The sequence below is a fragment of the Neodiprion virginianus genome, chromosome 4, assembly GCF_021901495.1.
Source record: "Neodiprion virginianus isolate iyNeoVirg1 chromosome 4, iyNeoVirg1.1, whole genome shotgun sequence".
In the NCBI taxonomy this organism is placed as follows: domain Eukaryota; kingdom Metazoa; phylum Arthropoda; class Insecta; order Hymenoptera; family Diprionidae; genus Neodiprion; species Neodiprion virginianus.
In genome coordinates, this window is record NC_060880.1 from 25,544,140 (window position 1) to 25,562,205 (window position 18,066).

An 18,066-nucleotide genomic window follows, 5' to 3' on the forward strand; every position below is an offset into this window, starting at 1 on the left:
TGTACAATCTATTAACTCGAGAAACTTTTCTCCAGAAGCCCTCCAAATTATGAAAATAAACAAACTGTACCAATCGTCGTACTTTAGTTTTTTCGTTACAGTAAAACGACGAGTAATTGTTGAAACGTTGAACGTTAGATCTGAAGTTCAAAGGCGATTTAGCAGACTAGCATTAATCAGCAACATCTAGTTATCGAAGCGATCGAAGTAAGTGGCTTCGTAATTGAGATTAAGTCGTACATCCGATTGATTTTTCTTTTATTTAAATTAGAATAGATTAAATTTTCAAGATGCCTCTCCGTCCCACTTCGAGTGTTTAATACGACAATCGGCTGTGATTTATCTTCTATACGCCGATCTTTTCGTTATATCCTTGCCGATGCAATGTATCGACGAAGAGAAAAAATTCGCATACGGTGTGTTAAACTGCTTCGGAAAATAAGAATAATAGAAACAGACCGTAACGATGGACTAACTTTTTTGCTCGGTATTTCTTTTCGCAGAGAAGAACGACGACGGAGTCAACACTTGGTCGACATGCGTGCCTTGACAATAAGTAATTGATCGAATTGCAAAATATCACGTACTTGTCAGAAAACTGTGCTCTATCACAAAATAGTCATTGGCAAAGCTTGACTCGGCTTAATTATGCGCTTCGAAACTGGGTAAAAAAAAACTATCGGGAATTTATCTTTAGCGAGAAATGAGCTTACTTTGTATAATGCGGATGGTAAAATTTTTCACCCACATTTTCACGCGACGCATTTACGAGGACTTGCGTTTCTTACGTATAATATGTACATCGCATTTCACCATAAGCTTCAGACGCATACAATTTTCGTTTCGGCGCGCAAGGATAAAAGAACGATTCCAATCTGTCAGGATTAGTCGCCAGGATTCCAATGACCGAGTTATGTTCGTTCTTTTACCGTTGGAAAATTTCGCGCACCGACAATTCTGTAACACGACCCAGACAAATGTAAAACGTAGAAAACTGCTTGCAAGTTTGTGTACGTATAAAGGAGCGAAGTGATAATTAAAAGTTATGTACAGCGGAGAATTTTTTCCAGGAGTCAACGCACGTTTTAACCATCGCACGCGTAAGGAATCATCACACAGACGAGAATGCACAAATGGACGCGTCAGATGCGAAACGGCGTTATCCGTACGATCTTCGAGGGTATGTTTGCCTGGTGGTAAAGATCGTCGGCTGAACTTGACTCGCAATCAGGTAAATTTCCGTGCATAATTTACACAGGTGTCAACGTTATTTCTACAGGTGATTTACACTCAGCGTCAAATCAGAGATAACATCACACCGAGAGAAATATCTAGCTGCGTGTCCTTATAACTATTCGCATTTTTTAACGGGACCGAAAGATAATATTTTTAGGTACAAAATGAGTAGTAGAATTTTAAAAACATTTTTCGCTTGTTTTTATATTTCTCCGTTTTTTCTATTTTTTATTTTGTAAACTGAATATAATATCGTGTCCTCGAAGGATTCACCCACCGTTTGAAGTGTGAAGCGTCTACAATAACTGAATCCTGGAGCTTTACACCGCACGCTATGCTTACATTATTCAGACACGCTGGTTCGTTAATTAGCTTCTGTAAATAAATTTACATTCGGTTGAACTGTAATATTATTCAATATTTTTACCGAGATTTTATGTACAGGTTAGTCCAGACCGTTTAAGCTTGATCGTGAATCTGAACGAAATGAGACGATGAGACACGAATACAACAGAAAAAGGATCGGGAAGAAATTATTTTATCGAACACTGATAAAAAAATCTCCGTACTGAATGTTTTTATACTCTGACTGATCCTTTTAACTTATCTATTCGAATGTCGCGTCGTGTCGTTTTGTTTCAGGCTCAGATTTTCCTTACTTTCGTAAAGACTTTACCGTGTAAATTATGTTAAAAATGGTTAACCGCAAACTAACTTCTCTTTTTCATGTACAATTTTGCAAATCGTATTTTTTCTCCAAGTCCTACAATATGTCGTGAGAGTAAAATATGATTCGAATTAGCGAGGGTCATGTGATCAGATCAAAATGGTCCGTAAATAAAAGAAGAGAAGAATTTTAAAGCAAAAGAAAAATGAGAAGAAAAGAACGGCAAGACTGTATTACAAAGTCATTTATCGACAACCGTCAAAGTATAGATTATACCTGGTAATATTAGAAGAAAAAAGAAGAAATACTAATAATAATTAGCGACTACGCTGATTTTCTTTTCATCTTTATTCTCAAATCAAAACAATACGCGGAATTCCAAATTCGCGTTAATATTCGTTTATTGCTTTTCGAGGGAAAATTACAGGCCATAATACGAAGTAGCTGCAAATAATTGTCCGACCTAATGAGTATCGAAATATCCGAAAGTAAATTAGTAGAAAATTATATGACGTAATAACCTACGGTACCTAGTACAACAAAACGGATTTTTCAGCGAGGACGGGATTTCAAGTGTTCGAGGTAAACAACAGCTTGATATCTCGTATTTTGTTATTTATCGTTACTTGCGATTCTTCGCGAAACTTGTGGTAATAAAAAATAGTATCAAAAAACGATTTTATCGTCTTTTACGGCAACTGTGAAATAATCTTTCGTTGAAACAATTATAATTTGTTATTCGGTCTCCAGACTACTTTCGATAAATAAACATTCCGCTTCTTCCGCTGCACTGCACAGTCGGTATTACTTTTTTCTTATTGTTAATACAACTCACAAGTAGAAAAAAATCGGCTGTAATCTCTAAATTTTAATCATTAAAAATTCACCGATTCCCGTTTCAGTAATTTTCCACCAATTTTTTTTTACTGATTTCCACATCGTACACGCAGCGATTTTTTTGTAACAGCGTACACTTGAAAATGAGTATCGGTGAATTTTCAATGATTCAAACTTAAAGAGTTACGCTGCAACGATGACAAGACTGTCGTTACGATTTGGTACACAATTATAATCCCCGCCGGTCGTTTACTCGCTGTAATCGCAGTTTTTTATATTTTTAACGCAGACACCGTCTGATTAGTCACTTTTTTCATATCCGTCAAAACAATCTTGTAGCAACGTTATACCTTGGAAAAGAAACAACTACGTTCACCCGTTCTATGTGTTAGTCCAGAACAAATATCACCGCGAATATAATATTATTATGTATACACCTAATATACGGTAAAAACTCGACTGTGAAGCAATTAGTCGACGGCTGTTCGCTCATAATCCTACCTACGTTTATTCATTATAGGAGATGGGTATCACATTTACGTAAAGAAACACGATCGTTGAAAAAGTTCAAGTATCATGCTGAAAATGAATCCGCCGCGTCGTTTGCACAACGCGTTTTTTTCCTCTTTTTTTTTCCTTGCTACAAATGAGACAAAGAAAAAAAAATAAATAAATTCTTGCCATAAAGCAAATTCACCATAATTGGCTGCGGAAAGGAGAGAAAGGTGTTTAAGGTTTTGAGCTCTTTTAATCATGACTCTCTATATGTCGCAGTTCAATTAAATATTAAACAAACTAAATGTACGAAACAAGTTTAGTGGATGATCTCACTCGCGTATCAGCGGCTGTAATTTAAGAACAACTATCGTTACCTTGAAGCGATGTTTTTGTTTGTTTTGTTTGTTTTTACTTTAGTTTTTAAAGCGGTATTATCTTGCCGAGAAATTTTGACTGTATCGAAATTTAACGTCGACGATTTCATTTTCACTATACACTTATCTTATTCTCCGTCTCTCGCACACACGTAAATGCCTTTTGCAGTATAAACACGGACACACGTCTGGAGTGCTGTATTAACTCACGTGAATATAGTCATGTGTCAAAGCGAACTAAAATCAGGCTAAATTGTTTAAATTGATACATCAATCCGTTCCGCGTCCTGACGTACATACATAGCTGTGTGTCCTGTATTGCATGGGTGTAACATCGCACATGCGTGCGAACAGTTATTTTTTTTTCGCCCTTGTTTTCCAGTTTATAACAATACTAATAATAGACGCATTTATAACAAACCTACACAGCTAAAGATCAATAATTATCACCCGATTACGTGGTTACGACGTGTCGCATAAACCACATTCGACAGATATTCATATATATTTTTATTCCCACGTCGTACATTTAAGTACACCAATAGGTTCGTTATTATTAAGAATAATCGACCATAGAACTGGGAAATTTTTTTTTTTTTGTTATCGAAGAAAACTGAATTCGCGTTAATTATTTCTTTTCACATAATTTTTCAATTAAATTGAATACGATACGATTCTGTTAATTACAGTGCAAAGCTTATAAATTTTGCAATTTTTTCACCAAGTCTTGTGCTTTTAAAAAATTTCAGTTTTCTCGTCGCGAAAATCTTCGCTCGAGTTGTAATATTGAAAGTTTTCTTTCGTTTTATTTTGTGCATTTTATGTACGTATTTGTCTAATTGAGCCCACCGTCAATTATACGTAAAACGGTGGAATATTTTTATTGTAAATATTTGTGCGACTCGCTGTGTGCCAGAAGTCTCTTGGGCATAATGAGATCCAATTAGCGATAGGTACAAATTTTTCCTTTCACACGTAATAATACAACTATCCTCGATTTCGTTGCGGATAATTATATAGGTATAATACTTGTACATACGGCATTATCTTATTCGTCTAGATAAAAAGATATTGTAAAATGATTTGACAAATATTAAGCTGAAATTTTTGTCAAACGCCGGGGATCAGAAGAGGAGAAAATATTTCTGTTCGTATGTTTGACGCGAAATGTGAAAGAGGGATTTTCCATGAGAATTCGAGTAACTTTTAAGCCCATTTTTACTCGATTTTCGCTGCCGATTTGCACGGCATTGGTAATACAGATTTTTTTTCACGATCCGTTACTTGTTCACTCAATGTGTTTGAACAAGATTGGCATCGCCTTTTAGAAAATTTTGTTATTCGATGATTGGAACTGATTGTTAATATATTGTGAATATACGTGCTATTATAAAAAATTGAATGGTAGAATAATTGACGAAAAAGAAAATGAAAAAATACCACGCAATAATTTTTAACCAGCTTATCGGAACGCGATATGGGATGTGACAAATGAAACAGTGACTCATTTAAACAGCTGTATCGAAAGAACTATTTGTAAAATTGAATATGCGTGGAAAAATAGAAAACACAAAACAAGCACTTCGGTAACCGGCTTGAAGCACTTTGTTTTCACGGTAAAAATTTGTGTCAAATAACTTGAGAGCCTCTTGTACGTCTTGCGAGACTTCAATTGAAAACAAACTTCGACTTTGATAATTCGATTATGTGCGCAGTAATTGAAGTGACTGCAGTCAATATTGACCAACTTATACGTACGTAATGAAAGCCGTTCGTGATTGAAAGGCTGAGAAGAAATACCGAGACTCGATTTAGCCTCGAAAGACGGGATAAAAGGTGACGGTAAAAAATCTGGCAAGGTGAAGATCGGATGTCGGTTGAATTGGCACGGAATGCCCTATGTATGAGTATTCCATCATCGCTGATTCGAAGTTTTGCGACGCTACGCGTGATTCGGCTCCCCTGACCACCGAGATTTAATCGGTTAAAACGGAAACTGCATGTAATATATCTAGGTATAAAAACGATGTGGGTATAATTTTTCTAAACTAACGGAAGCTCCAATGAAGCTTAAACCGAACGATCTGGCAATTCGCATCCTATACAAAATGTGCAATATAAGTATAGGGAATGCCTTGCGAGCCTGACAAACGTCCGACCCTCACCGTTTCTGATTTTATTCAAAACTTTTTCTGCAATCGTCACAACTTTGAAACGGTACCCCGAATTTTTTCAGATTTTGTATTCGACTGTTGAAATATTTACGAATGTTTAAAGTTATGAAAAATGGAAATAAATAAGCCCGTCGTGTGCCCGGTCTTGAAATATTTGGAAAAGAAAATACAGTCTTTGAAAGTTTCTTGAGAATTTTAAACAAGATCCTTATCAAAATCACTCTCAATATTTATAAATAATTGACCGGTTGAATAAAAAAATGTGAAAAAAAATTCAGGGTACCGTTTCAGAGTTAGGACAATGGCAGAAACAATTTTGAACAAAATCAAAAATGATGAGAGTCAGATGCTGGTTGGGTTCGCATGGAATTCACTTAACATGACAATTTACGCGGACTATTTTTTTGAAAGGTAAATAAATATACATTGGAATATTATATGTGTAATATACTTATATGATCAAACAGAATTAAGATTGTTATGACATTAAGTTGAGGAAACATGAAAGGTGTACTGGAATTGAGGATGTTTCAGTTGGGAGAAAGAGAAAAAAGATGCTAGAGAAGTAGGGAAGAAAAAAAAAATGCTATAATATAAAAAAATAGCGAAAAATTAGCCAATTTATTATGACGTTAGGATTCAAGAAGCATACTTGCAGCGTACAATCAAGGATGTCTATCCGCAAAGTGCGCACACCTCGCCTTTCGCATTTCAATCCAAACACGATCGATTTCGCAATCGAATTTCCGTTTTACTACGTATGTTTGGAAAAAATTAAAAATAAAACATGCGGAAAAAGTTTCCACCCCTAGTAGGTACGAGTAAGGGCGGATAAAGCAAAGCTCGTTCGAACTTTTTCATTTCTTGTTCCTGTATTTTTTTTTCTTTTTCGAAGATACTGCAAGTTTGCCAGTTAAAGAGGGTGAAAAATTATTCACTCTTCCGTTCGAATAATTCGGTGCAAATAATACTGCGGAACTTTTGTTCAACAATTTTATTTCTCTCGTCGTAACTTTTCAATCAGATCCTGTTAAAAAATGTTGAAACGAAAAGGCGATGAAACAGAGCTTAAAATAGTGCCACTGAAGCTGATCTTGTTTCATTTAAATTTCAAAATTACTGCGGCGGGGGAGAAAATCGTAAAACACTGAAATTAAAACGTAAACACGTCGATATTTTAACTATGACATCACAAAAATCTCATTATTTGTCTAGCTGGAAAGAATGGAATAGGTGATTTAATTCGTAGATTAATTTTCCACAGAATAGTCTGACTCAAATTGTGATCAACGATTATAATATTACTTATTAAATAATAAGTTCAACGTCTGTAGATTAATACGATTGCACATATCGGACTTAATTTTGTCAACTCACGAACTCAAGCATCTATCTCACATATAATTCGTAGGGAAGTCATTTCCGAACAAAATGAACTACTTTTTATCGAATCAGACGAACTATAGGGACTTTTCGGTGAAAAAATATTGGGAAAATGTGATTTCTCTGACGTTGTTAATGACGAGATGTTCACTGTAAAAATCTGATTCAACTCGATTAGATTATCATTCGTGATGAATTCAGAAATATCGAGCGTTATGTTTTACTGATGAAAATCTCAGAAAGAAGAGAAATAAAAATGCAGAGAAAAAAAATTTACCGCGATGATTTATAATCAAACCGATGCGTATAATAATATAGGTGGAAATTATAGTCGCAGGCATGCCAACTTTGTTTGTGTACAATGTTCTGATACTTGGTAGTTCCTCAGCTATTTATGCGTGTTTGCAGTTTACTAATAAACATTGTTTTATAATAGAGATGAAAACATTGCGCCAATGGTTATATTCATATACAGAATTCACTGAAACCGTCAATTGAGTTGAAATTAAGATAACTTGTTATATTATCACGTGCTGATGAGACCGCTGGCTAATATTTGAAATTGACTCATTTCTAACATCTGGTTGTGTCTAAAATTCGATGTATTTTTCCATAGTCATTGTTTTTCGTTACGACACATGCGTTCGGAAATTCTTTAACGGATGCTTCGAAACGGTTATCCGCTGCTTATTGCTGCGTATTAAAAACCCCGCAAGATAATTCTGAAATTACGTTTTTACCTGTCAGTCGCAATAATAAATCCTGATGATGAATTTTCAGGTGAAAAATTTATAATGCAAAAATTTGCACTCGATGTGAATTTCTGTTCAACTTCAACGAATTGTGGAGTTCACAATGAATTGTCACGTGAGTTTTGAAACCGAACGAAACAACAGATCGATTTACACAGTTTGATTTAAATTACAATTATAATTGTATTTTTTAACGTCTTTGTGGACCGTTTTAAAAATCCTCTGGAATTTTTTGAGAATGTTTATAAAAGATATTAATTTCTAATTCGTAATCGATTTAAAACACCTGCAGTTTGATATTCTTAGTTCGTAACAACTTGAAGAAGTCATTCTTAGTTTTTATTTTCAAATATATATTTAGCGATACATAATATAACAAATAATATATCTTCCTGTTTTATATTCCGCAATTTATTTCTCACAATATAGTCACTTGAACTTGGCTGCAAACATTTTTGTCAGACAGTTGACAAAGTTGAACAAACATAACAAATTTCTGACCGAGGCTAAGGTGACGGTTTAAAAAAAAAAGTGAATAACGATCCAAAACGTTCAAGATCATTGGATTTCTAGATGTGACGTAAACGTAACATAAGAAACGGGTGTTATAATATTTATACGATACGAAAAGTGTCATTAATTCACGTCCATTTTTGTCCTCTGCTGCTTGTCTTTTCTTTTTTTTTTTTTTTTTCTTTCTTTCTTTCATGCTTTATTATACATTCCAGTTAGAGCACCAGGATTTTCAGATGACGAATTACTGTAGCTAATTGGATAACGTGCGTGTAAACATATAACTTATTTGTTTATCTTAGAACGGATCCTCGCTACAACTGCGTGGTTAAAGTTTGACGTGACACAGCGAAGATCTTTCTTTTTTTGCCTCGTTTGTTTTTTTAAATTTTATCGCACTTCGCGGTATTTGTTTCTCTCTCTTTTTTCACGCGCTAATCAAAGAAAATTTCAACAAACTAATCTTTATTATAATACACGTGTACATGCGTACCTACATACCTACTAAGCAGTAAATAAAGGAGTGCAGTAAAAACCAGTGTATGTAACCACAAGCCGCAATTTGTTCGAATATATAATTGATATTGTTTACATACATTAAACATTTATGTACCTACATTGTTCATGTTACAGAGAGTACACATTGATAATAAACGGCAAACGCTCTTTCCTTTTGCGGCTATGATTTAAAGTGTGACGGAAATAAGGAACGCTTTTTTTGTTACATATACGTATGTGGTGCATTCCAAGGCAATTTGACTAGGGTCTGTCTGACCCTCACCCTCTTGTATCTGGTTGTTCCAGGTCTCGAAAGGCATTCAAGTTGTTTTTTCGGATTTTTATAACCCCCTTGACATCCCCAAAGCCGTTCAAATTGTTATATTGCGACAGTGATTGCGACATTTTTGAAAATCATAAAAAAAAATTACATAATATCTGAAGCCCAAACCAAAAACATCCCAACCAACGTCAAATATAAAACTCGTGGACCAAATCCAAGAGGTTGAGAGTTAAACTCTGGTGAAATCGGCGTGGAATGCCCCATATATATATATTTTAATTTTCCTTGTGTTTTGCGTACAAGTTTCACTCAGTGTTGGTGGCTAAATCAGTTATTAATGATTTTGACAAATGCATGTTACCGACGTCAAATTCAGTCATACTCGGAAATCAAAGTAATTAGCAGGTTATGCAATCTTCATGCTTCGAACGAGAATGGTTACGACGATTTAGAAACAAAAAGAATCGGAGATGCTGAATTCAGTTTTACGTAACTTCTCCGAATTCCCTAATGTTCAACTACGTATTTACTGCACAGGTAGGTCTGTAAGTATGTTTAAGTTAATTAATGGCATTCGTTATTCACGTGCAGATTGTTCTTTGTAGGAAAATTGGTAAGTAGAAATTCAATACCGCTCTGTTGATTTAATTACGAGATGGTCATACGTTGAGAATTTATAAAATTTACATACGTGGAAGCTACGATTACTTTTCTTAAATCTCGAGAGAAATAAACAAACTCTAAGATTTTAAATTACAGCTTAAGCATTGAATTTTCACTTCAAATCGATTTAAAATGTTAAAAGCGTGATGGATTCGTTCTAATCCTCACTTATTATTATTATGAGATTTTTTTCTTTTTTTTTCTGGTTTAAATGGTAAATTTAATATCACTGTTTTAATCGAAATCAGTATCAGTGGAATCTTTTACAATTAAATATATACCGACACAAGTATTTTGCAAAAAAAAAAAAAAATGTGTCAAAAGAGTTGTAGAGAGTAATTTTTTCAAGAAAATAAATTATCGTGGCATAGAATCGAACGAATCTGTCATATACTTGACAATCTTGAAGTGATTTTTGAAGTGACAAATCTTTGTCCAGGTTTGAATTTATATTTTTTGTATCTTACTTCTCTCAGCTTGGAAAAATTCTCGCACCCTACGAATGTGTGAATTTAATAAACGGAAGCTGATTCTTGCAGGCTTTCCAACTTTCTTAATTCAAATCGACGAATTATACCGTACCTACTCATTTAGGTACGTTACATTAACTTACACCGTAAGTATAAAAATAATTATATCACCCGATGATTTTCGAAACAGTGAAATAAATAATCACAAGAAATAAAATTACTTGCATCGTACACTGTTCTACAATTTTAGGTACAAATTCGTCGTTTTCACGTGCATTTATTCCGGGTCGACAGACTGGTTTTTTTCGTGGCGTGGAGAAAATTATCGTGACCATATCCCGTATTCAGCTGATAAAAATCTCTCTTTTACCTTCTACCAAACGTACGTATACAACGACGTAGGCATACGTGCACCGTTCGCATGTGTCCGACGAATACGCGGGGATTTAACTGTATTTTAACGCATTCAGTTTACTACGCGCAACTGTCTGCTGAAATAAGGGTTAAAACTCCCTCATGATATACTAAGATCGATTATTATATGGCACGAAAACTTTTACTCGGAAAAAGATTGGAGAGTATTTTTTTATTTTCTCGTTTTTTTGAAACTAGTAACACGCTGCGAAGGGAACGTGACGTAATATTTTATATTTCTAAACAGGGTGGGGAGAAGATATTCATTGCGTCTGAATTAGGATCGGTGTTTTTCGAACGGGGGAATTTAGAACGACGGTGGATCAAAAGCGCAGTAAAAAAAGAATGACCGATTTTCGGTTAAATTAAAATACCGTTTTGCTTTTTCCGTTGCAAATGCTGTACGAAAAAGTGTTTGTACATTTTATACCGCAGCTTCTACGAATTTTTAAACCGCGTCAAAATGTTGAACAGCTCGAATATCCATCTGTAGCAATTCTATGACCGATGATTCAGAATAATTTCTTAAAATCGCATTTTGCTGCAACGTATTTCTCGTTATCTATACCGTAAACTTATATCTATATTTATGAGTGAAAATATTGACAGATTTGAGAGTTTTCAAACAAAAGACAAGCCGCGGGTTTAATGAAAGAGCCATTTGAGAATGGTGGGACGAAGTCCGTCACATGTGTCATCCAAAATTGACATTAAGATTTTTTTCATAATTGCGTCATGGAATCGCACGATGCCGACCCAAAAATAGTTAATTTCTTATCACTCTCTAGCCGTCTCTGAACTTTATCTCAAAAACCGTTAAATAACGCATCTCTACACCTATTGTCACTGGTTGTTATCATTTATTATCTTCTGTTTGGTACTCCTCTTTCTATATACGCGGTGATAAATAAAAAGTATAGAGATAAGTTACGCCAATTTATTCGCCTGACCTAATACCTCGAGACCTCAGATAACCGACGTTATTTCTTCTACTCGTGTGTGTCTGTACACGTTTTCTTCACGTCGAGTCTAATTATTTTTCAATTCGAACACAGAGTTCGGTTAAACACGAGAATATATGTATATGTATTGACTTGTGTTCACCTGTGAACATGACAATCCGTGAATAATTTTCCACACCGGATTTCTATTCGAGTGAATTTCAAATAATATGTTCCGAAGACAAAAAAGTTAGACAGAAAGTTTCCATTATTTCCTGTCGGGTCCTTCAGAATTGACGCAAAGCAACGTGTGTACAAGTTCGGAATTCCCAAGTCCATAATTTGAGTTCAGGAAAAATTTTCTGATGTAAATATTTTCTAGAGAATGGAGAAAGAAAACCGATACGAAGATAAGAACGTAAATAAAAATACCCGCGGTAGCATTCCAACCTTATTCTGTAATGCTTATTATATTTTGTAGCTGCAGACACACAGGTGAGTGTTGAAAGCAATTTTTCACCTCACGTGTTATAATAGGTGAATAACCTATGCATATATATATATATATTATATATATATATATACGTATACATGTACAAATATATGGCAAATTTCTCTGCAGCGTCAGTTTTCACAATTTAATTTCTGCGAGCTAGTTTCGCAACCGCATTAAACAGCTGACGGATAACTGAATGTGTAACTATAACAGCGGTATATTTTTTCAACTGAGAGTCTCAGAAACTGTTATTTGAAAACTAGCGGTAGCATCAATTATTTCAGTAATTCTAAATTCGGTTTTTATGCCTCAGAGAATCTGCAGATCGAAAACTTCTACACGTGCCAGAATTAAAAGGGGACCGACGAAGGTGCGTCAATAGTTTAATCGAATGAATCGATTAAGACATTTTATTCGCGCGATGGGTACAAAAAAGCAATACGCATGTTGTGTTAATATGTGACTTATATGTGTATATGTATATTTTGTAGCTACTCTCAGGCACATTGCATTATTTTACAATTTTGCCAGTCATTGAATTTCCGTCGTAGAGATAAGGTTGAACGAGTCATGGTCAATTTTATGCAATTCAGAAAGCCGGTTTGCGAAAGTAAAAAAGTAAACAAATAAAACACTTGGCGTACATGTTGTGAAGGAGTTGAAGAAAGTGCTTCCTCATAACCCGATACATGTACCTATAAAGTGTTCTCTTACGTCTCGTGGAGTTGAAAAAAAAAAAAAATTCAGTACCAATTGAATTATTTAGTGTGAATTTGTTTTTAAACTGTGATACCTTTTGCAATGTAATGTAATAATAATCAATGGTTACAGAGGGAATTTGGTAATTAAAGATTACGTGGCTGCAGTGCCGTTTTTCAAAAATGTGTTTCTTCTTGGAGCATCGAATTCAATATGTGTAGAGTTATAAATGACCGGAAATTCGTTAAATGGCGGGCGATTCAAATGCCATGTAAGTGATGAACGAAGAAATTGCGCATTTATACGAATTGAATCGGAAAGATATTCTGAATGTACGTTGCTGCTTTTCCTCTCACTTGTTCCCGTGCCTTACATGAATTATTATCCGAATAGACGATGGTTCCTTGATCGTTAGTGTCTTGTCACCGTTTCGTTGCACTTTTCGAGGTGTCATCGTGGGTGTCAAAACATGCATTCATGCATGCGTAAATATACGAGCGTCGTATTCTTAAAGGGTGAAAATTTTCCGTGGAAAATAACCAGGCGTCTAGAAATTATTTTTGTGTGTTTTTCGAGGTGAAATTGGGCATGATACTTCCAAGAGACAATAAAAATCTCTCTTGTTGCAATTGCCACGGGGCAAAATGCGAGTATTGTTTACTATACGAGTATAACGAGGTGTTTCAAACCGTCGTAGCATCGATCAACGAACCGAAATCAACTACGCAGCGAAGTGAAATAACCGATCGTTTTTCACGCGGACGGTTAACGACAAATTAAATCGGTCGAGTCAAACTCCGTGACTGATCTAGGTAGGATTTATGTTATTAATTTGGTCGCAATTATCAACGGCGATCGTTTTGAAAAATTATAATAAAATAAAAAATAAAACAATGTAGAAGTAAACAAATTTGTCAAATATGGAAGAATAAAAATTATAAAATGATTGGAGGAATCGATCGTATTGTTTTGAATGATTACGGATAAATTTTCACGAAGGATAGTCGAAGCGCATGATTTTTATCGGTATAACATAGATGACAAATAAAAGCCCTGAACCCGATTGAATTTGGTTTTGCATGTTGTATAGTTATTGAAAATAACAAAAAATTATTTGAAATATGAAATAAAAGGGTGTGTCGTCGTGTTTCGTCGGTGGTATTCATGAATGAAATTAAAAAAAAAAAAAGAGTACAAATGTATCTATGTCATATTATACCTATGCACAATATTCACATTCTTGAACGAAACGAGGAAACTACAAAGAGCCGAAATCTTTTACCAAACCAAACGTTATGCAATATATCTTCATTGTTATCCAAATGCGTCAGAAAATCGTTACATCATTTCAGGTAGATTATGCGCACATGCATATATAAGCACATGTACGTATTCTATAGAAAACTAATAATTTGTTTTTCTACAACAATGACTTTTTACGTTCCCAGTGTATTCTTCGATATATCCTATATCTAAACACGTTTGCCAATAATTTGTCTGGTGAATTTCAAAAGTAACAAGCTTACAAATCTCGATCAAAATACTCTCAATATTTTGTGTATATATTATGTAATACTAGTAATACTAATAACAATATGTATAATTTAACTCGAGCCCGTTAAGTTCTGGTAAACAAGTAAAATACATCGGTTCACGTATTTTTATGCTTTTTTTTTCCATGTGAGTTACGTGTTGATTAATTAAATTACAAATTTACAACAAAGTTGGCAAAAAATGCGAAAATCAACAAAACAGCGAAGCGTTCGTAATATTACAAAATTTGCATCTCTTTTCAGCAGGAAATATTCATGCACACAATTTCTCACAATTAATTGATGACAGTCATGTTTTTACGAAACAAAAGATTAAAATCAACTAACAATAAAATACAGTCGTTATAACGTTCAACAAATAATCCTCAAATCATTCTTGACGTCCGATATGAGTTTACAAATTTGAAATCAAGCAGACTCATCAGTATAATTGTTCTATTAATAAAACATCCCAAGAATAGCGTTACAAGGTTCGAAACAAACTGCGCCTCTTTTTTCGATAAAAATTGTACGAACAAATTTTCTTTCTTACAACCACGTATCGTATTATTTATGCAATTATTCACCTTATTTATAAATATTCAAAATGGAAAACGACCTGTGTTTTCACCGCAATGATTCAGAATAATTTCGAATCGCGTGGGCTGTAATCTAGTCTAAAAGACAGTAATGCAAACACGTGATCCCCATTTGGTCTGCGCGTAGGTGAGACTGAGTTGACAATATTATACAATCAATCCCATGTTTGGCCGAGCAAAACTGACAACGAAACATGAAACCCTCAAGCTTTTCAGACTTTTCGAGAACTGAAGATATACTTTTTTCCTTTTGACTATTTTGCAACTGTACGATTTGAACTTGTGTTTTCTCAATTTATTCAAAAACAATCCTGGACTATTTCTATTTTCTACCACACATCGAAAAGTGTAATAGTTGTGGGTAAAAAATGAAAACTCGCATCACATTCTTTTGTAATTCGAACCATATTTAAACTCTCCTTGTAACGGTATAATCAATTTTTTCCAAGATTTACTAACAACCGTAACGTACGAAATTTGCATAAACCGTATAACGCCAAAGCAACGCGTATAAGACCCAAGCCCGCTACTGTAATCGAAATTTTCACAATCAATTCTCCAGCAAAATATTCAGTCTGTAACCTTTATGCGGAAAACCATAACCTTTCAACATTTGCCAAAAAACTTTCCTGCAGCAACAGTTCTAAACCTTCACGCACACTGCGTATATAATCCCCCATATCTAAGCACAAACCGTATAATACGGTATATACAGGGTGTCCAAAAAGTCATTAGACTCGGCGGTCGTTGCAGGCACCGGTTCTCTAAGCTCGGGCATAAACGGGCGCCAAGGATTGCGAGTCTTGCGCAAAAATGAAAACGCTGCGTTGCGACACCTGCGAACGGTGGCACGAAAAGCCGGTAAAGTCGCAAGTTTCACGGGGCCCGTTGAAAGAAAAGTTGGGACGTCCGGGGTCCGGCGATTCAATATGGCAGGTGGGGCCCCTCGGCTCGGCTCTTCCGCTTCGGCTGACCGCCGGCCGATCGGGTGTCTCCGTCTCTCGCGGCGAAGAACGAACCGCTGCATACCAAAGACGAGATCGGGCCCATTTTGAGGGCCGTTTCAGTGAGTTCTGACCCGCGGGCAGGAGGGGGGATGTGGATTTGCACGTGCTCGACGATGCACGTCAGAAACAGGCTGCTGGCACCTTACCTGATCGATGTGTACGTATACGTAATCCTGTGCAGTTGTGACGCAGACGACGTTGGGCCTGACCGTCTAGGCGTTGGGCCCGAGTTGTTTTCCTGGCGCTTCTCGCTCGCCGGAAGAGGGCGGCGTTCGCAGAACGGGTCACAGCTCGGCTGTTTGTTAACAATTTCGCACCGTTTTATTCGAACGCGGAGGGACAAAAGCTACGTCGCTTATCTCGCGCGAAACGCGCAGCACCAACGGTATCGACGACTTATTAGAGGTACGCTCGGCGAAAGACGGCCGGCAGCACAACAATTCCAGCAGACCCGACTCGCCGCGGCAACATAACTGGACACCGGCTGCTCGGGTGGGGATACTGAATAAGAGAAAGAGCTGGCGTAGGTGGGCCCTCGGTCCCAATGCGCGCATGACGCCTGCGTACTCCGAGGGCCTTGCAAGGGCCCCGATGGAACAAGTCGGATATTAAATACTCTCTCGACTCTTCGGGCGTGCAACGGATTGTAGTTTCTGGGACTTGGAAACCTGAAATTTTCGGGGCCTACGAAGTCTGGGAACTATCGTAAAAACGCCCAGACAACAAGTCTTCGGTTGCCTCGAAAACGTAAACACTAGTTTTTACGTTGACGTTTTAGATTGCTGCGCAATTTCCGAAAATGAACTTTGGCAAGGTGTATAAATATACAGGCTTTTTAACGATCATTAAAATGTCAAGTAATGCATACATTACACAGATATCATTGAATAATTTTATGCCTCGGTCGATTATCTACCGTGGACAAATTTATTATCAATTTTTTTTTTTTAAATCTCAATACTAAGGATAATCGTACGAGGAAAAAAACATGTTCAATAGAACATTGATTTCAAAATAATTATCCTTTCCGAGCTAGAGTTACACGTGTAATTGCTGACAGGTATTAGTTTATAAAAAAACGTATCCTTTTTTTTTCTTCATCTACAAACGATGCGAAAGAAACTGTGATTAAGTCATTAAATGGAAGAGAAAAATGTTGAATAGAAATTTGCTTGCAAAATAATTGTCATTCCAAAGCTACGACTTGCTACAAAGTACTAATTCAGACAAAAACGGACTTTGGTGCGATAAAAAAAAAAAAAAAGCAAAAATAAAAATGAATGATATCTTCGACGGATAATCGAATAAGGTAGAAAAAAGTAGAATACAACTTTGCTCTCATAATGATTGTTCTAAAGCTACGACTGGTTAAAGCTCATTTTTTTTTTTTTTTTTTTTTTTTATGAAGGTAGGAATCTTGAAGGTGACGTTTTTACGATTCTTTTGTGGAACTGTGTTCTTTTTCTTTTAATTTCCTTTTATCGCTATCCTTCTGTTTTATACGCTATATGAGCATCGAATCGCAGCATTGATACGACGCCCTCGTTCACGCAACTTAATGTGCCATATGGAACCCATGAAATAAAGACAAGAGAGAAAAGTATGGCGTCTTAAACTTTTATTAGGCTCGTAAATACATCGTGTGATTATACGCGAAAGAACAATTTTTTATGATGCTTTAACTGAGAAATTTAGTCGTTGTCTTTTACCCACTTTCTTTACTCCTGATAAATATAATGCTACAATTGAGATTGAACTATTAATCTTAACTTTTGCGGGATTTCAAGAAGAATGAATAAATCTATACTTGAAGACAAAACGCTGATCCAGTGAACAGCTATTTCCAATTTATTCCCTTGAACAACAAAATGGTACTTGCAGTAAAAAAGTTCACAAATAAAATTGAATGATACTCCGAGTAGAACGATTAAAGATCAAGGTGTGACGTAACGGTAATTTTATAGCAACTGTAGGAATTCGTTAGCAAAAAGTTGATACGTATGAAAATTATTTATTCGTTTACAAATTAT

General features: G+C 35.7%; 1 protein-coding gene across 1 annotated transcript in view; it reads right to left on the reverse strand.

Annotated features, from left to right (window-relative positions):
• LOC124303869 (uncharacterized) overlaps positions 1-16,470 on the reverse strand; it is a 67,890-nt gene extending 51,420 nt beyond the window's left edge. The window contains exon 1 of the mRNA XM_046761639.1: positions 16,183-16,470. The gene's annotated coding sequence lies outside the window, so the exon portion shown is untranslated. The remainder of the gene's footprint in view (positions 1-16,182) is intronic.
• Between the last annotated feature and the right edge of the window lie 1,596 nt (positions 16,471-18,066).